At 41.4% G+C, this 19,429-nt stretch overlaps 1 protein-coding gene across 11 annotated transcripts in view; it reads left to right on the top strand.

Annotated features, from left to right (window-relative positions):
* RALYL (RALY RNA binding protein like) overlaps positions 1-19,429 on the top strand; it is a 643,381-nt gene that overhangs the window by 248,416 nt on the left and 375,536 nt on the right. The window contains exon 1 of one of the 11 annotated variants that reach the window (XM_048841093.2): positions 11,202-11,220. The exons of the other annotated variants lie outside the window; for them this stretch is intronic. The gene's annotated coding sequence lies outside the window, so the exon portion shown is untranslated. Of the gene's footprint in view, positions 1-11,201; positions 11,221-19,429 lie in introns of those variants that run through there. 11 annotated transcript variants of the gene reach the window in all.

Genomic DNA, 19,429 nt, shown 5'->3' with positions numbered 1-19,429 from the left:
GAAAAAATACCTCCTCCCACCCCACTCTCCTGCTGCTAATAGCTTATCTAAAGTGATCACTCTCCTTACAATGTGTATGATAATCAAGTTGGGCCATTTCCAGCACAAATCCAGCTTTTCTCACCCCCCGCCCCCCACCACACACACAAACCCACTCTCCTGCTGGTAATAGCTTATCTAAAGTGACCACTCTCCTTACAATGTGTATGATAATCAAGGTGGGCCATTTCCAGCACAAATCCAGGGTTTAACAAGAACGTCGGGGGAGGGGGGGTAATTAGGAAAAAACAAGGGGAAATAGGCTACCTTGCATAATGACTTAGCCACTCCCAGTCTCTATTCAAGCCTTAGTTAATTGTATCAAATTTGCAAATGAATTCCAATTCAACAGTTTCTCGCTGGAGTCTGGATTTGAAGTTTTTTTGTTGTAATATCACAACTTTCATGTCTGTAATCGCGTGACCAGAGAGATTGAAGTGTTCTCCGACTGGTTTATGAATGTTATAATTCTTGACATCTGATTTGTGTCCATTTATTCTTTTACGTAGAGACTGTCCAGTTTGACCAATGTACATGGCAGAGGGGCATTGCTGGCACATGTTGAATTGGAATTCATTTGCAAATTGGATACAATTAACTTAGGCTTGAATAGAGACTGGGAGTGGCTAAGTCATTATGTAAGGTAACCTATTTCCCCTTGTTTTTTCCTACCCCCTCCAGACGTTCTTGTTAAACCCTGGATTTGTGCTGGAAATGTCCCACCTTGATTATCACACACATTGTAAGGAGAGTGGTCGCTTTAGATAAGCTATTACCAGCAGGAGAGTGGGTTTGTGTGTGTGTGGGGGGGGGGGGGGGGGAGAAAAGCTGGATTTGTGCTGGAAATGGCCCAACTTGATTATCATACACATTGTAAGGAGAGTGATCACTTTAGATAAGCTATTACCAGCAGGAGAGTGGGGTGGGAGGAGGTATTTTTTCATGCTTTGTGTGTATATAAAAAGATCTTCTACACTTTCCACAGTATGCATCCGATGAAGTGAGCTGTAGCTCACAAAAGCTTATGCTCAAATAAATTGGTTAGTCTCTAAGGTGCCACAAGTACTCCTTTTCTTTTTTTGTTGTAACAAAATGCACCATTCATGACTTTAAATTCATCATGGTCTGTGAAAGAAAAGTGCCCTTTCTATCAGAAAACTTTAAAAGCACTAGAAATTGAATTACTAGGAATGTTCATTCAGAGGAGATGTTTATTTTTCAGGTGGTATCCAAGTCCATTTTGAAACGAGGAACTATATATGGGACATGTTATGCTAATAACATAGTGACGGATCCTGCAAACCATTACTCATGTGAGGAGTCATATTGTCACTTCAGGTTAATAGGATTATTTCTGAAAGTAAGAAGGGTTTGCAGGATTGGGCCATTATTTTTGGAAGGCTTTATGAAAGATGATGATAGCTAGTTAGGTGACCAGCAAAGACTGTTTATCACATTAAAAAAACAAAAACAAAAAACACACACATAATTTTGCTTCAAAAATAACCAACTGTAAACACACAGTCCTGTTGCTATGACCCTCATGTACCCACCTCCATTCTTTTCAGTAGTTACACTCACTGGTATCTTGTCTTAAATTAGATTGTAAACTCTTTAGAGTAGGGTCTATGTCTTAAGTTTGTACAGCTATTAACACAATAGGGTATCTATCTTATTGGAGGCACTAAGTGCTGTTGTAATACACAAAATAATAAATCTACATAGAGATTGAGGAGACAGTGATCTCTTAATGGGGGTGGAGGAAAGTAGTTTAGATGTTTTCAAGATAGAAGATAACACAACTGAAAGTTTACTTTCCTAACTAATAAAACCAAATGGTCACAAACTGTGCAGATAATTGTTTCACTTACACGGCACATGCTTAGGGTAAAAGATGGCCATCCGTGCTTTGTGACTATGGAGGATGTTGTGGGCATGGTCTGAAGAGTTTTGGAACTAATGTAGATGTTTCCACTTCATTACTTTCAATGGAATGGAGTCTTATCTGTCTGCATTAATGAATGGATACCCCTCCAGAAGATATGCTACTGGTTATTTTCTAATGATGATATAATTAGAAAGCAGAAATAGCTCTTAGTGAAAGGAATGCCTGTAGCCACAACCCACAAGCTTCTCAGTTTGACTGTGTTCAAAATCAGGATTATTTGAAGTGTGGAGAGAGGAAACTGGGCAACATTAGAGAAGATGTCAAGATCATAATGATGATCTGAATTTTTGGCATATACTATTTTCCTGCAATTGTTGGATAAATGTAAGTTTTCAGATGCTGTGTTTCAACTATATTTTCTCATTCTTATGATGGATCCTGAAATACAGATCAGAGACTGGTGCACCAAACTGAAATATAGCTATGTTAGCAACCCTAGCCTCAGGAATAATGTCTTGAATTATTTTTAGAAGCGGGGTGTGTGTGTGTGTGTGTTTTGTTTTATTGTAATAATAAAGTTATCTTTAATGACAGGGGAATAAACTGTATGTCAGGCTAGCAAGCAGACCTGCTTTTGGGAGTGAAGGTATGAATAGGGAGCCATGGTCCTTACTCAGAAAAATCAGAGCAGATATTGAAAGAAAGTGTTAACTTAAATGGGGCCTCTTGGTGAGAGAGAGCATCCACAGAATAAAACACATGTATAATAATTAATAATAATATAGTAATAATACATGTTCCATCTCATACCAACATGAAAGTACAAAATCAACAAAATACTTTTGTACAAAGAATGCCAAATTATGAAGGTATACAATGTTAGTCTCTGATGGGTGTCCTGGCAACTCTTGGAGTTAATATTCTGTAAAAAACTAAAATGTACTTTCATATACAGTTTTCAGAGTAGCAGCCGTGTTAGTCTATATCCACAAAAAGAACAGGAGTACTTGTGGCACCTTAGAGACTAACAAATTTATTAGAGCATAAGCTTTAGTGGGCTACAGCTCACTTCATTGGATGCATAGAATGGAACATATAGTAAGATATATATACACATACAGATAAGTTGGAAGTTACCATACAAACTGTGAGAGGCTAATTAGTTAAGATGAGCTATTATCAGCAGGAGAAAAAAACTTTTGTAGTGATAATCAAGATGGTCCATTTAGACAGTTGACAAGAAGGTGTGAGGATACTTAACTTAAGGAAATAGATTCAGTATGTGTAATGACCCAGCCACTCCCAGTCTCTATTCAAACCCAGGTTAATGGTATCTAGTTTGCATATTAATTCAAGCTCAGCAGTTTCTCCTTGCAGTCTGTTTTTGAAGCTTTCCTATTGCAAAATTGCCACCCTTAAATGTTTTACTGCATGGCCAGAGAGGTTGAAGTGTTCTTCTACTGGTTTTTGAATGTTATGATTCCTGATGTCAGATTTGTGTCCATTTATTCTTTTGCGTAGAGACTGTCCGGTTTGGCCAATGTACATATGCTCTAATAAATGTTAGTCTCTAAGGTGCCACAAATACTCCTGTTCTTTTTTCATGTACAGTGTATCTGCATGTGTGTTCTGAATTTCCTTTGCAAGCAGTGCAATCTGTATGAATATTCTTGGGGCTGGAAACAAACAAGAATCCTGGATTCGTTATTGAATCACAGAGGGATTCTGGACAAGTTGCTTTGCTTTATCTCAGTTTTCTTTTATGGAAGAGTCATATAGAACTTGATAGGAAAGGTTTATCTTTCTGTAGGTTCTTTTTAAATTATTATAGAAGCTTTCATGGATTCCAAGGCCAGACGGAACCATTGTGATCATAGAATCACAGAATATCAGGGTTGGAAGGGACCTCAGGAGGTCATCTAGTCCAACCCCCTGCTCAAAGCAGGACCAATCCCCAATTCAATCATCCCAGCCAGGGCTTTGTCAAGCCTGACCTTAAAAACTTCTAAGGAAGGAGATTCTACCACCTCCCTAGGTAACGCATTCCAGTGTTTCACCACCCTCCTAGTGAAAAAGTTTTTCCTAATATCCAACCTAAACTTCCCGCACTGCGACTTGAGACCATTACTCCTTGTCCTGTCCTCTTCTACCACTGAGAATAGTCTAGAACCATCCTCTCTGGAACCACCTCTCAGGTAGTTGAAAGCAGCTCTCAAATCCCCCCTCATTCTTCTCTTCTGCAGGCTAAACAATCCCAGCTCCCTCAGCCTCTCCTCATAAGTCATGTGATCCAGACCCCTAAACATTTTTGTTGCCCTTCGCTGGACTCTCTCCAATTTATCCACATCTTTCTTGTAGTGTGGGGCCCAAAACTGGACACAGTACTCCAGATGAGGCCTCACCAATGTCGAATAGAGGGGAACAATCACGTCCCTCGATCTGCTCGCTATGCCCCTACTTATACATCCCAAAATGCCATTGGCCTTCTTGGCAACAAGGGCACACTGCTGACTCATATCCAGCTTCTCGTCCACTGTCACCCCCAGGTCCCTTTCCGCAGAACTTCTGCATAGCCATTCGGTCCCTAGTCTGTATCTGTGCATTGGGTTCTTCCGTCCTAAGTGCAGGACCCTGCACTTATCCTTATTGAACCTCATCAGATTTCTTTTGGCCCAATCCTCCAATTTGTCTAGGTCCCTCTGTATCCTATCCCTACCCTCCAGCGTATCTACCTCTCCTCCCAGTTTAGTGTCATCTGCAAACTTACTGAGGGTGCAATCCACACCATCCTCCAGATCATTTTTGAAGATATTGAACAAAACCGGCCCCAGGACCGACCCCTGGGGCACTCCACTTGACACCGGCTGCCAACTAGACATGGAGCCACTGATCACTGCCCGTTGAGCCCGACAATCTAGCCAACTTTCTACCCACCTTGTAGTGCATTCATCCAGCCCATACTTCCTTAACTTGCTGACAAGAATACTGTGGGAGACCGTGTCAAAAGCTTTGTTAAAGTCAAGAAACAAGACATCCACTGCTTTCCCTTCATCCACAGAACCAGTAATCTCATCATAGAAGGTGATTAGATTAGTCAGGCATGACCTTCCCTTGGTGAATCCATGCTGACTGTTCCTGATCACTTTCCTCTCATGTAAGTGCTTCAGGATTGATTCTTTGAGGACCTGTCCATGATTTTTCCGGGGACTGAGGTGAGGCTGACTGGCCTATAGTTCCCAGGATCCTCCTTCTTCCATTTTTTAAAGATTGGCACTACATTAGCCTTTTTCCAGTCATCTGGGACTTCCCCCGTTCGCCTCGAGTTTTCAAAGATAATGGCCAATGGCTCTGCAATCACAGCCGCCAATTCCTTTAGCACTCTCGGATGCAACTCGTCCGGCCCCATGGACTTGTGCACGTCCAGCTTTTCTAAATAGTCCCTAACCACCTCTTTCTCCACAGAGCGCTGGCCATCTACTCCCCATGTTGTGATGCCCAGCGCCGCAGTCTGGGAGCTGACCTTGTTAGTGAAGACAGAGGCAAAAAAAGCATTGAGTACATTAGCTTTTTCCACATCCTCTGTCACTAGGTTGCCTCCCTCATTCAGTAAGGGGCCCACACTTTCCTTGGCTTTCTTCTTGTTGCCAACATACCTGAAGAAACCCTTCTTGTTACTCTTGACATCTCTTGCTAGCTGCAGCTCCAGGTGCGATTTGGCCCTCCTGATTTCATTCCTACATGCCCGAGCAATATTTTTATGCTCTTCCTTGGTCATATGTCCAACCTTCCACTTCTTGTAAGCTTCTTTTTTATGTTTAAGATCCGCTAGGATTTCACCGTTAAGCCAAGGTGGTCGCCTGCCATATTTACTATTATTTCGACTCATCGGGATGGTTTGTCCCTGTAACCTCAACAGAGATCATCTAGTCTGACCTCCTGTATAAGACAGGCCATAGAACTTCCCCAAAATAATTTCTAGAGCAAATCTTTAAGAAAAACATCCAATCTGGATTTTAAAATTGCCAGAGAATCCACCATAATTCTTGGTAAATTGTTAATTACCCTCACTGTTAAAACTGTGCATGTTATTTCCAGTCTAAATATGCCTAGAGAATTATATCCCTGCTACAGAATGCTATAGGAAGACTTAAAAATACAGAAATGGTATCATCTATTAAATCTCTATCAATTTTTTTAAGAGTGACTTCTATAGAATTCTATTAAATTTAAGGTACCTACTGGCCTAAGGTACCTACATTTCTATTAATCCTGTGGGATTCTTTTATAAGTGTCAATCCTCATCTGTAAACTTCCCTCACAGGATTAATTGCTTAGGACTCTGTTCTGTCTTTTATAGCCAGCTTCCACCTTAGGAGGGAGGGTACAGGTGCTATTTGCAAGCAGTTGTCCCCAAAAGGCTTTCTGGGTAATTTAGCCAGACTATCTCCAGGAGTGCAGGGAGGACCATGCATCAGAGCAAGTCTTTGCATTGTGACAGTCTTTGAAGAAGTGCTCTCCTGCACTGGGTCTATTAAGTTGGACAGTGAGTAAGGGGGTTCAGAGCAACGGTGGTTGCCCCACGCCCCTTGTGTTGTCTTATACCATTATTTCTCCTTGAAAAAAAATGCAGAGCTAGTCACATTCTAGCTCTTGATGTTTGAACAGTTCATCAAAGATGTAAAGTGCTAAGTAAGTGCTAAGTATTAAGACAATATGACAAGCCACATACTCTATTTTTACTTACTGAAGTTGCTAGGTGACTTGTCATAATATCTTGTTATATGTCATATTACAACATAAAATTTATTTGGATCCTATATATGCTTCTACATATTTATCTTTAACTTTATAATCCAGCAATGGCAAAATTAACTTCTAAGAAGAGCAGGCTGGAAAAATAGGTTTTTTTGTTCAGTGAAAAATTCAGATTTTGATTTTTTTCTATCCTGAATCAGGATGAAAAGCTAACATTTTGAAATTTTTCACAAAGCTAAACTCCAAAGAAATTGTTTCAGATTGATTGAAATGTTTTGGTTTGGTTTCAACTCTTTTTAATTTTTTTATAGAGCGTAAAGGAAATTTCAAAACAAAATTGTTTCAGGCTGTAAAATAAAAACATTCTGTTCTGAAAATGTTAAAATGGAATGTTTCAACATTTTCAAACCATTTTTTAAAATGAAATTTCATTGAAATATTAACAATTTCATGAAAATGCCTATTTAATTAAACACCATTTTCTGATGGAAAACTGTTTTGATGAAAATTTGCAGACCATTTCTTCTTCCCAGTTCCCTCCACATATCATGTAGGTAGTTTAGAAACTCTGTTGTACTGAGAAAAGGAGTACTTGTGGCACCTTAGAGACTAACCAATTTATTTGAGCACAAGCTTTCGTGAGCTCACGAAAGCTTATGCTCAAATAAATTGGTTAGTCTCTAAGGTGCCACAAGTACTCCTTTTCTTTTTGCAAATACAGACTAACACGGCTGCTACTCTGAAATCTGTTGTACTGGATTTTGGTTTTGTATTGCTGCCCATTACCATGTGCCTATCAGCACATTCCATGTAGCATAGATTGGCCCTTGTAAAATAGATTAGTCCTGTTCCTCTAACTTTTCACCCATTTGTGGTTATTGAAAGCTGGGTTTGGGTTAAGGTCTCTTTGTGGGTAGAAGAGAACATGTGATGCCATGAATGTCATTGTGGTCCTAGTGAAAAATTTTGTCAAACAGAAGCTCAATGAAATCACTTTTTACTGTGTCAATATATATTGTAATGTATGACATAAAAAACAACTTGTGTCAGCATTATGCATAGTGATCGAGTTTAGAATATGTTATTCAGAGTTGTTATATGTAGTAACTTGTACAGAAATCAGAATCTTGTAATGAAACTCAGTGAACTTCTGTTAAGCAGGGCAGAACCTGCACACATGCTCAACTGGCAACTCTTTTCAGAGCTGTGTGTTAACTAGATACCTTGTAACGCTCTCTCATTTGGATTGAGGTGGGTGCCTACATGTGTGGCCAGGGTTTGCGTTCCCAGAGACGGTGACGACACTACTGTCGTCTAGCTGAATGGCTCCCAGGAGCTAGCAGAGCCCAGCAATCTTATCAGGAAGAGGTTTCTCCACAGAGATTTAGGGCTGCTAGATCATTCAGTGGGTTCCTACAGAGCGTAAGTGTTCTTAAGTGATAGAGTTCACTACCACGTACAGCTTTGATCCAATTTGAAGTCTTTTATTTTTCTATAAATTGGCTGCTAGTAGCTCCAAAAAGTAACTTGAATAAATACAGCAGTTTCACCATAGGATCACTGTGTGGATTCCAGTGATTTATGGTAACATATGACATAATTAGAGCTGGGCAAATTATTTTCCGAAAATACGTTATTTGATTAATGGTGTTTGTGAACACGTTTCAGCCCAGGGATTGCTTCTGAACTGTTTGCTGTTACTGTTGCTTCAAGTGTTGACTATTTTTAATTCACGATGGCCTCTGTGTATTGGTCACCTGAGTTACATTGTCACAGTTCACAGGAGGTGCTACGCCTCTGACCTTTATGCAGTCTCTCTGGGAGAGAGTGTACCCTTCTTACTGACAGGCCGAGGGCCTCTGCTTTGCTCAAGGTGGAGCCCTGTGATTCCGCTACTCAGAGACTGGGTCCCTGGCTTCCGCACCTGTTTCTCACTGTGGCTTCTTCAACAGGTCCAAATGAGCTTGGAGCCCTTTTGGAAACTTACCTTTCTGGGAGCTATGCAACCAGCAGAAGTTTGCAGTAGGATAGTCTTTTCAAAACAAGTAATCATTTAGTACTCAGCTGGACTACAGTGGTAAGCAATATTGGATTAAAATGGTAACACAAAGCCTAAACACATGTCTCTCATTTAATTTGCCAGCTCTCCTTGTTTAATTAGGCAGGTCTCTTTTTGCCCTGGTCTGGATGGCAGACAGCATACTTGCAGCAAACTTCCCTGGCCTTGCCTAGCTGTTCTGGATGGACTTACCCAATCCATTGGGAAAGGAAGATACTTACCCTTCTCTCCTAACGTCTTAGTTCTTCGTCTCAAGGCCCAGTCACACAGTTTTGATGTGTACTGCCCAGATAGGGGAGAGGTTGTGGTCAAACAAGTAATTGCCCATGCACATCCAACAGATCCATTTGGCCAGAAGTTATTAAACACTAATTGCCTGGTCTCCACTGTATCTTCAAGGTAGCTCCATTCACATGTTGATTTAAAAATAAAATAAAAATTATATTAATAATGATCAATGATAATCCATTAATGCCAACTCAGATTCATTTAGGTGGCCCCCACACTCTCAATTTATTACTTACTACTTTTTTCTGCAAAGAGATTAACCCCTTTACCAAGTGGGTTGGAGTACAGTTTTCATAAAATACAGAAATTTCCCATGTTCTCCACACAAATTATTTTTGCTCCTGAGTAAATGACCCTCAAACCCATGAATGGCTTTCAGGATGGCTGCTGTGCATTTCCAGCACAGATACTCTTCCTAATTCACATTCATACATATATTTCTTGAAACTATCTTAAGAAGTAGGATAGCTCAATGGTTTGAGCATTAGCCTGCTGAACCCAAGGTTGTGAGCTCAATCCTTGAGGGGACCACTTAGGGATCTGGGGCAAAAATTGGGGATTGGTTGTGCTTTAAGCAGGAGGTTGGACTAGATGACCTCCTGAGGTCCTGTCTAACCCTGATATTCTATGAAAAGCTTATGCCCAAATAAATGTGTTTGTCACTAAGGTGCCACAAGGACTCCTTGTTGTTTTTGCTGATACAGACTAATATGGCTACCACTCTGAAACCTGTCTCTTTCCATGATTATCATTGCCAAACAAAACTTGCTCTCATAAATTTCATGAAAAGCAAATAAACAGAGTAGTGAATCCTTATGTTTATTATTAAAATAAATGTTTGCAACTTAATTTTGGTAGACTTCATTAACCACTAGACATAATTTATTCCTTTGAACTTTGTTCTTTTGTGGTGTTGTGTATATCCATCTCTCTAACTTCTATATTGTATATCATATTCTTTACCATGGTATCAGAGCATCTTATAGGTGAATGATATAATTGGTTTTTTTTGTAATTCTTTTCCTCTTCATCCTCCCACCACTTGCCCCCATTGTTTGGGTTTTAAAATAAGCTATAGTCAGATTCTGCTGCCCTTCCTCATGTTAAGTAGTGTCATCATATTCCACAACCATCCCCCTGAAATAACAGCAATTACTTGTGGAGCAAGGTACAATTCAATGTGAGTAAGGGTGGTGGAACTGAACCCATAGTTCTTGTGGGAAAGCCCAGCTAAACCAAGTGAATGAGTGGCATTTTGGTCTGGGAGCAGCGGGGTTAGTGACTGTCATATATTATTACCTGGTAATACTCACTCAAGGAAGCTTCCATTCCAAACAAAGCTGACTGGAAAACTTCATCAAAATAAAATTTCAGGTAGTATAGGTGAGTCATAGACTTTTGTTTTCTAACCAACTCTTGTCCCATGTCTGTAACTGTATTACTGAGTTATTATGCCATTTATTTTCAGTACTTTGATAACTCTGCAAGAATTGCAAGGATCCATTGTGATGAGTCAGAATAACGTCCACAGGCACCTCTCTGTATTACCTCTGTGTGTGTGTGTGTGTGTGAATGTACTAAATTTTTTAACACATTCATTTAAAAGCGAACTGTTTTTGTATGGCCATTTCCAATATTTATCCATATAAATAATGGAAAAATATTTTACTCTGTAGCCCCTTTTGAATGTGAGCTTAGGACCAATGCAATGCAAAAACCCTCACAGTGATGGTAGGGAACAACATGTGTTTTGATGCTTGAAAGTGCCTAGGTAATTTTTATTTGATCATCAAGCTAAATAAATATGAGCTTTGCATAATTTAAACACAAAGGCACAAGTATTACAGGAATAATAAGTGGAATTTGTTCAAATGCCCACACTAGAAATACAGGTCCATAATAAGTAGTGCCCTGCAGTGTTCACGTGTTGTTCTGTTCTAAAACTAACATTGTATTTTATTAATTTTAACAGCATACAGAATAAGCTTCCAGGCAAGAGAGAAGCAAGCCTGGGAAGTGGAACTGCATAATTTAAAAAAGATTGAGTTTCGTAACTAATGAGAAATACATTAAGAAAACAAAACATGTTTGTGTCTGAATTCCAAATTGGATACTAATTTTGGATCTGATTTTGCAACTCTGAATCATGTTGATCATCACCTTTTGAAGTCATCTAGAATTAATCACTTGAGTAAGTGCTACATGGCATGAGTAAGGGTTGCAGAACTGGGCCTCAAATGCAATATCTTATTTTCCATTTTGCTAAAATTAAAAACGCAAACAAAAATGGGGTCTGAACTCTGAAAAGAATTATCCAAGTCATCAATTTAGAAGGCGTAGCCTTCCAAAAAGCCACACTCTGATCTAAACCCAATTGTTTGGGCAAATATCAAATATCAAAGCAGTCACTACCCCACCTAAACTTTGCTCTTTAAAAACTTCTGCAATGAAGTGGCATTCTTTTTCATAGTATTTTGAAATTAAGGTGGGCAGCTTACTCACTGAGTAGTCATTCTGATGTCAGTGGGACTACTTTCAGAGAAAGGTTTCAGAATCTGCCACCCCCGGCCTGATTTATTAACACACATTTCAGCATGGTACATTCTTTTGTTTTTGGTTTTGCTCTACATTTCAAATTTGTGCTGTTTAACACAAACTGGTATGGATGTTGGTGAAATGCATTATTATTACCTCAATAACTATAATTGACTACTGCTGGCAGTTCTACCAATAGGGCAGCCTAGAGCAGTGCTCTGCTCAGAAAAGAATAAAACCCTGAATTAAATAAATATACTCTAATCCCATTTCTATGGACTATTCCAAACTGTTACTGTTGTTGAATTGTTATGTTCAAACTGTAGCTCTTTCAAATTGTATGTAATGGTCAGTGGGTCAGAGAAGTGCCCAGTGCAGAGAGTGATAGATCCATGAAAATGAATCTTCTATGGTGCTTTAGATTCTGGAACACATATTCCATATTGAGGGCTCCTCAGTAAAAATATCAGAACTCCAGGTAGTAGGTACTTCTATTACTTTTGGGAGTATACACAATAATCTCTTAACAAAATTCCACTCACTTTTAGGGGAAAATGATTTTGAGAAATCTTTTGTGAAATATTTTAATTTAATTTGTTTGTTTATTTATGTCACTTGATACAATTCATTTTAAGAAAATTATTCCAAGTAATGCCCGTCACTGTGATATGGGCCAGATTCTGCTGTGGTGAAAATTGGAAGAGACTCCAGTGAACAAATAAGATTGGATGTTATCCAATAAACAGATTTTATCCAGGTGTTCCTGATTTGGAAGTGCAGGTCAGATTTCTAGAAGTTGCTTATGTCAGAACTGCATTATTTCCTGATGGAACAATGAAATGAGAAAATAAAGATTAAAAAAGAAAACAAAAGCAAAACCAATGTTTTTTTTCAAACCTACAAAAAGGTTTGGGTTCAATTTAGATGAAAGTTAAAGCTAATTTTTACTACAGAAACTGGGTTTCCAAACTCAATATTTTGACTGCTGTTCATCTTGTTTGCATTTTAGTGAAAATTAATATTAAGGAATAGATATTTGTTGTTCTAAAGCACTTTGCAAATAATTGTAGTGCTCATGAAAGATGCCAGATTGACAAGCCTAGAACTAAAGTTCTCTGTATATCCACCAAACAGAGCTTAGATAAGAGTGCAAATTTCTTCACCAATGTGACTAAACTTTGATCTGGAAGGTTCATTCTCCATGAATCAATCAATACTTAATGTAAGGGGAGCCCCCTTACTAACATTCAGGGAGGGGTGTTTTAGTTGCTAGCTCCCAGTACTAAAAAGAGGGAAGGGTCGATGGGGAATCAGGGCCCTGAGACTGATAGTCCCCAGGAACAATGGGGAGAGACCAATGCTCCAGGTCAGTCTGAATGACAGGGCGGGCAGGCAGGCTAATCAGAGAGTCAGGAGGCCAGGGAGGTCCCGTCCTCCATATGAGCTGGATTTGCCTGTGTCAGACAGAGTGGGGGCTGAGCTAAGGAGAAAGCAGGGGCCCAAGCTGAGCTGGGGAGCAGAGCTGTGCCAGATCCAGAGGGACCAGAAAAGCAGCCCAGAGAGAGCAGACCCTGTCCTGGGAGCAGAGCTGCAGCCCCAAAGCCAGAGGCACAGCCCAGAGAGAGCAGACTTGCCCTGGGAGCAGAACTGCAGCAACCAGACCCAGAGGGGCCAGAAGAGCGGCCCAGGAAGCAGGTCAGTGCTGGGAGTAGTGTCACAGAAGCAGCCTGCAGAGCAGACCTGTCCTGGGAGCAGAGCTGCAGCAACCAGAGGCAGAGGGGCCAGAGAACCAGCCCAGGGAGCTGGAGGCAGAGCAGCAGCAGCAGTGCAGAGACCGAGTGGTGCAGCTGGGGCTGGAGCAGTCTGGAGCTGGGTGCGGTGAGCAGCTGGGGAGGCCGAGGGGGACCCTGGGCAGCAGGCCCAGCACAGGGAGACGCCTCAGCCAAGAGGCTCTGCAGGCCAGGCTTGGATCATAACCCCAACAGGGCGGGGCAACACTGGGAAGAAGGGTCCTACCACTTAGAGCCTGAGAGCGTGAGACCACCACCAGAGCAAGTGTCCAACCCACAGCATCCCTGCAGCACAGCCAGGGCCTGAGAGGAAGGCCTGGGACTTACAAGGAACAGACTGTGAACTGCCCTGACATTCCAGAGACACTATTTGTGATGTTCCCTGCCACAGAGCGGGTTGACGTGTTTCCTTTAAACTTTCCCATTTTTCCTCATTCTTTTTAAAATTAATTGTTGATTAAATAACTTGCATTTGCTTTAAATTGTATGTAATGGTCAGTGGGTCAGAGAAGTGTCCAGTGCAGAGAGAGTACCCCGGAGTGGGGACACCCTAGCCCCTGTCCTAGGTGACCACAGCAGGGTTGGGGTTTCGAGCTCCTCAGGAATCCTGGGCCCAGCCCTGTTGGGGTTACGAGGACTCTGCCAGACAGGAGAGTGGAAGGGAAGTCCTCCAGGGCAGGGAGGGCACTGGGTAAAGGAAGTGGGAGCGAGGACTCAGATCCTTTCACTAGCCCACTTCACCGGGGTAGTGCAGAAGCCAGGAAAGTTCCCCACAATAGCGGGACTATTCCCCTGCTTACATTAACCTTGGCTAAAACTGCCATTTTGTGGGAGAGCTATGGTGTATTGTTTTTTCTAATGTGGTAAGTTATGCATTAGGAAAATAAATGAAATCTACAGCTCCTGTTAAGCTGCTAAACACTTTTGGTCCCTTTTGACCTAGACCAGATTTGATCCATTTTTCTAGAGGTAAAAAACTTTGTATTCCATTAGAAGTTTCGTGATCAGTCCCTCTACTTTGTGTTATTGTTGTATGAAAGATGCTAAGGAAATGCATATTGTGAATTATTGATATATAAGTAGTCAGTACTAACCTTTCCATAGAAAGAGTGAAATAATTCTCTGTGGGCTTTATCCTTGAGACTCCATAGAGCTGCAGTAACTGCACCAACACAGTGACTAGGCAGACTGTGAGTAGAGTAAAATCACTGTTGCCAACTCTTACAATTTTATTGCAGAAATTTCAGTATTTTTTCTGAAATCCCCACCTTCTAGAGTCATGTGATTATATGATAATCTCCACTTTCACATTCTTTAAAAATAAAACTAAGTCTCTAGCTGTCTTGGTTATGGAGAAAAGCTCGAAACATGAACCCTAAAGACTCAGAATCCTGAAGGCAAATACAAATGTATTATTTTTAAAATGTCATGATTTTTTCAAGGCATACTCAAGATTTCTGGGCTCTTGGTGTTCATGGCACTGCTCTATTTTGTCTGAATGAGGACTAGATGACTAATCCTGCACCACTGAAGTTGATGGCAATATTTCATATGACTGCAATGGTGCAGAACCAGTTTCTTGCAGAGGAGCTTGCTGCAGTGGATATTGGTCCCATTCTGTTCATTTAGTGATACAAACCTATTTTAGGTTTCAGAGTAGCAGCCATGTTAGTCTGTATTCGCAAAAAGAAAAGGAGTACCTGTGGCACCTTAGAGACTAACAAATTTATTTGAGCATAAGCTTTCATAAGCTACAGCTCACTTCCTCGGGTGCATTCAGTGGAAAATACAGTGGGGACCCGACCGTATTTTCCACTGAATGCACCCGATGAAGTGAGCTGTAGCTCACAAAAGCTTATGCTCAAATAAATTTGTTAGTTTCTAAGGTGCCACAAGTACTCCTTTTCTTTTTCCGAAACCTATTTTAAACTGTTAGCTCCTTGGAGCTGTGATCTGTAGGTACACCATTCCACTGTACTGCAGAGCAACTGCACAAAAGGAAATTATGTTCACTGCACTATTCCATATGGTCCAGGGCTAGGATCTTTGAGCTGAATGGTTTCGCAAGGGAAAACTGCAGGGCAGAGAACAAGGGAGTTGTTTCTTGGAAATAGAGCTGATTCAAGGCTTGTCTATATAAACTCTTATCTCACAGCAAGCTGGGATGTAAATCTACCCTGCACAAGCCTTCCGGGCACGAAGTGTTCATGCTGACCCCGCTGCCATACACTAAAATTTCCCTAGTGCACTTTGATCTACTCCTATCTAAACACTCCAATATGAGCACAACCTGAATTCTGGTATTTCCTAACTTTGAAGAACTTGCTTTTGCAACCTTAATAATGTTCTTTTAACACAAGGGTGGGGAACCTTTTTTCTGTCATGGGCCATTGACCCACAGAAAAAATCAATCACAGGCCACTCTGGGCGGGCGCGGAGGCTGGGGCTTCCCCCCGCAGCAGGGCTATCTGGCACTTGCGGCTCCAGCCCCACAGGATGGGTGCAGAGGCTCGGAGCTTCCCCCCATGGTGGCTCAAAACTGTGCTCGCAGCTCCAGCTCCGCGGGGGGGAGGGTGCCGCGGGCCAGATGAAATTAACCAATGGGCCTGATCCAGCCTGTGGGCCATAGGTTCACCACAGACGCAGTGCATGGGGGGCATGCAGGGTCACGTATTACCCCAGCCCCAGATTTGCTGCTTGGCTTGGACTGAGCATGCTCAGTAATACTGCGGAAGCCGGCTGCCCTCACTCTGCACCCTTCCCACAACTCTCAGTAAGCACAGGTCATCTCTGTCTTTTAACAGGTTTTCTTGTGTGTAATATGTAGACAGACTGTTTGGATTTTCCATTATAAATTTTAAATAAGCCACACTTTAAAAAAAGGCAAAAAACTTTGTTACTGTAATAGAGGGAGCTCCAAATATTAAACGCCAGATGTGACATTTCATAGTCTTCCCTCTCATTCTTGAGATCACAATTATCCCTGTCCATGAAGATTTTCTCCTGCATACTACTATTTTTTTTTACTGTGCTCTTTCATTGTTCTAATACTCTATGCATGGTAATTGTTTTCCCTTTGAAACTTAGACTCTTCATGTTTCAAAGCTTGTACTCAGTGTATTATGTTTTTGCAGTGATTTGCTTGAGGTGCCCAGTTATTACTGCTGGCATTCATAACATGGCAACCGGTGAAGTTGCTGATAGACCTAGTGAGTCTTGCATAGCTTTCATAGGCAGCAGTTCAAGTTTGTGCTATTTAGTAAAAACAACCATTGGGCTCCAGTAAATTCCTGTAGATGTTGCTCCCCCTCTTGCTCACTACATGATTTCATTGGCTGCTGTAATGATAGTCAATTGCAGAGTTAAATGTATATAACAATGGAGGTGCTGATATTAGAAGCTCTCAGGGTAGAAAGCTAGGGAAAAATGCCATCATCTTTATAATCTAATATAATAATCTAATGTAAAAGGTATTGCAAAGGATGGGGCAAGAGGGTTGTGAGAATAAATGGCTGATTTAAAAATTGAAATGTTTCTCTCAAAAACATCACTTCTGAGAATCTTCTAGAATCAAATATTTAACATATTATTTCTACATGTGTTCACTCTTTTACATTTAGACACTTAGAATCAAGTATCCTGGAATCCTTGTAGGCCCCAAACTCTCATGGAAATCATTAGGAGTTTTGGGTGTAAAAGGAATGCCAGATCAGGCTCTCAAAGGGTTGTCAAGGTTCCTCCCCCACTCTGAACTCTAGGGTACAGATGTGGGGACCTGCATGAAAAACCTCCTAAGCTTATCTTTACCAGCTTAGGTCAAAACTTCCCCAAGGTACAAAATATTACACCCGTTATCCTTGGACTGGCCGCTACCACCACCAAACTAATACTGGTTACTGGGGAAGAGCTGTTTGGACGCGTCTTTCCCCCCAAAATACTTCCCAAAACCTTGCACCCCACTTCCTGGACAAGGTTTGGTAAAAAGCCTCACCAATTTGCCTAGGTGACTACAGACCCAGACCCTTGGATCTTAAGAACAATGAACAATCCTCCCAACACTTGCACCCCCCCTTTCCTGGGAAATGTTGGATAAAAAGCCTCACCAATTTGCATAGGTGACCACAGACCCAAACCCTTGAATCTGAGAACAATGAAAAAGCATTCAGTTTTTTACAAGAAGACTTTTAATAAAAAATAGAAGTAAATAGAAATAAAGAAATCCCCCCTGTAAAATCAGGATGGTAGATATTTTACAGGGTAATTAGATTCAAAAACATAGAGAACCCCTCTAGGCAAAACCTTAAGTTACAAAAAAGATACACAGACAGAAATAGTTATTCTATTCAGCACAATTCTTTTCTCAGCCATTTAAAGAAATCATAATCTAACATGTACCTAGCTAGATTACTTACTAAAAGTTCTAAGACTCCATTCCTGTTCTGTCCCTGGCAAGAGCAGCATACAGACAGACACAGACCCTTTGTTTCTCTCCCTCCTCCCAGCTTTTGAAAGTATCTTGTCTCCTCATTGGTCATTTTGGTCAGGTGCCAGCGAGGTTACCTTTAGCTTCTTAACCCTTTACAGGTGAGAGGAGCTTTCCCCTGGCCAGGAGGGATTTCAAAGGGGTTTACCCTTCCCTTTATTTTTATGACACGCCCCCCAAATCTCAGCTAGGGTGAAACACTGGCTGGGATTTCTTCCTGGAGCTCTAGGAAAAACAGAGTTAATAAGACACATGCATCTCTAAATATACTACCAAGTACATAAAGACTAACAATATTTTCCACATCTCAAGGACGATTTTAACCAGTTGACTCTGGGAAACTTTCATGGGAGAATGCATCAGCCACTTTGTTAGAAGCTCCTGAGATGTGTTGGATGTCGAAATCAAAATCTTGGAGAGCTAAACTCCACCGAAGAAGTTTTTTGTTAGTTTCTTTGACGGTGTGAAGCCACTTCAGTGCAACATGGTCGGTTTGCAGGTGGAAACGCCGTCCCCAAACATATGGGCGTAGCTTTTCCAGAGCGTAGACAATGGCGTAACATTCTTTTTCACTGACTGACCAGTTGCTTTCCCTCTCAGACAGTTTTTTGCTGAGAAACACTACAGGGTGGAATTCTTGATCAGGTCCTTTCTGCATTAAAACTGCTCCCACACCACGCTCAGATGCATCTGTGGTTACTAGGAACGGTTTGTCAAAGTCTGGGGACTTAGTACAGGGTCAGACATGAGTGTCGCTTTAAGCTTGTTAAAGGCCTTCTGACACTTTCCGGTCCACTGAACAGCATTTGGCTGTTTCTTTTTGGTTAGGTCTGTCAGTGGGGCAGCGATTTGGCTGTAGTGCGGTACAAATCGTCTGTAATAACCAGCCAAGCCTAAGAAGGATTGAACCTGTTTCTTTGACTTTGGGACAGGCCACTTTTGGATAGCATCCACTTTGGCCTGTAGGGGGCTGATAGTTCCTTGACCCACCTGGTGTCCAAGGTAAGTCACTCTGTTTAGGCCTATTTGACACTTCTTAGCCTTAACAGTTAGTCCTGCCTCCCTTATGCGCTCAAGGACTTTTTGTAGATGTTCCAGGTGGTCTGCCCAGGAATCCGAAAATATGGCCACATCGTCAAGGTAGGCGACTGCATATTCTCCTAATCCCGCTAGGAGACCATCTACAAGTCTTTGGAAAGTGGCGGGTGCATTTCGCAGCCCGAAAGGGAGTACATTAAATTCATACAGCCCGAGATGTGTGATGAAGGCTGACCTTTCCTTGACAGATTCATCTAGCGGTACCTGCCAGTACCCCTTGGTTAAGTCCAAGGTAGAGATGAACTGGGCCCGTCCCAGTTTCTCTAATAGTTCATCTGTGCGTGGCATTGGATAGTTGTCTGGGCGAGTTACAGCATTTAGCTTACGGTAGTCCACGCAAAAACGTATTTCCCCATCTGGTTTGGGAACTAGAACCACTGGAGATGCCCATGCACTTTCAGAGGGGCGGATTACACCCATCTGTAACATATACTGGATCTCCCGTTCTATAGCAGTTTTAGCTTGAGGAGACACCCGGTAAGGTTGGACCCTAA

This window comes from Caretta caretta, chromosome 2 (genome assembly GCF_965140235.1).
Source record: "Caretta caretta isolate rCarCar2 chromosome 2, rCarCar1.hap1, whole genome shotgun sequence".
In the NCBI taxonomy this organism is placed as follows: domain Eukaryota; kingdom Metazoa; phylum Chordata; order Testudines; family Cheloniidae; genus Caretta; species Caretta caretta.
This window is presented reverse-complemented; position numbering and strand designations above follow the sequence as displayed.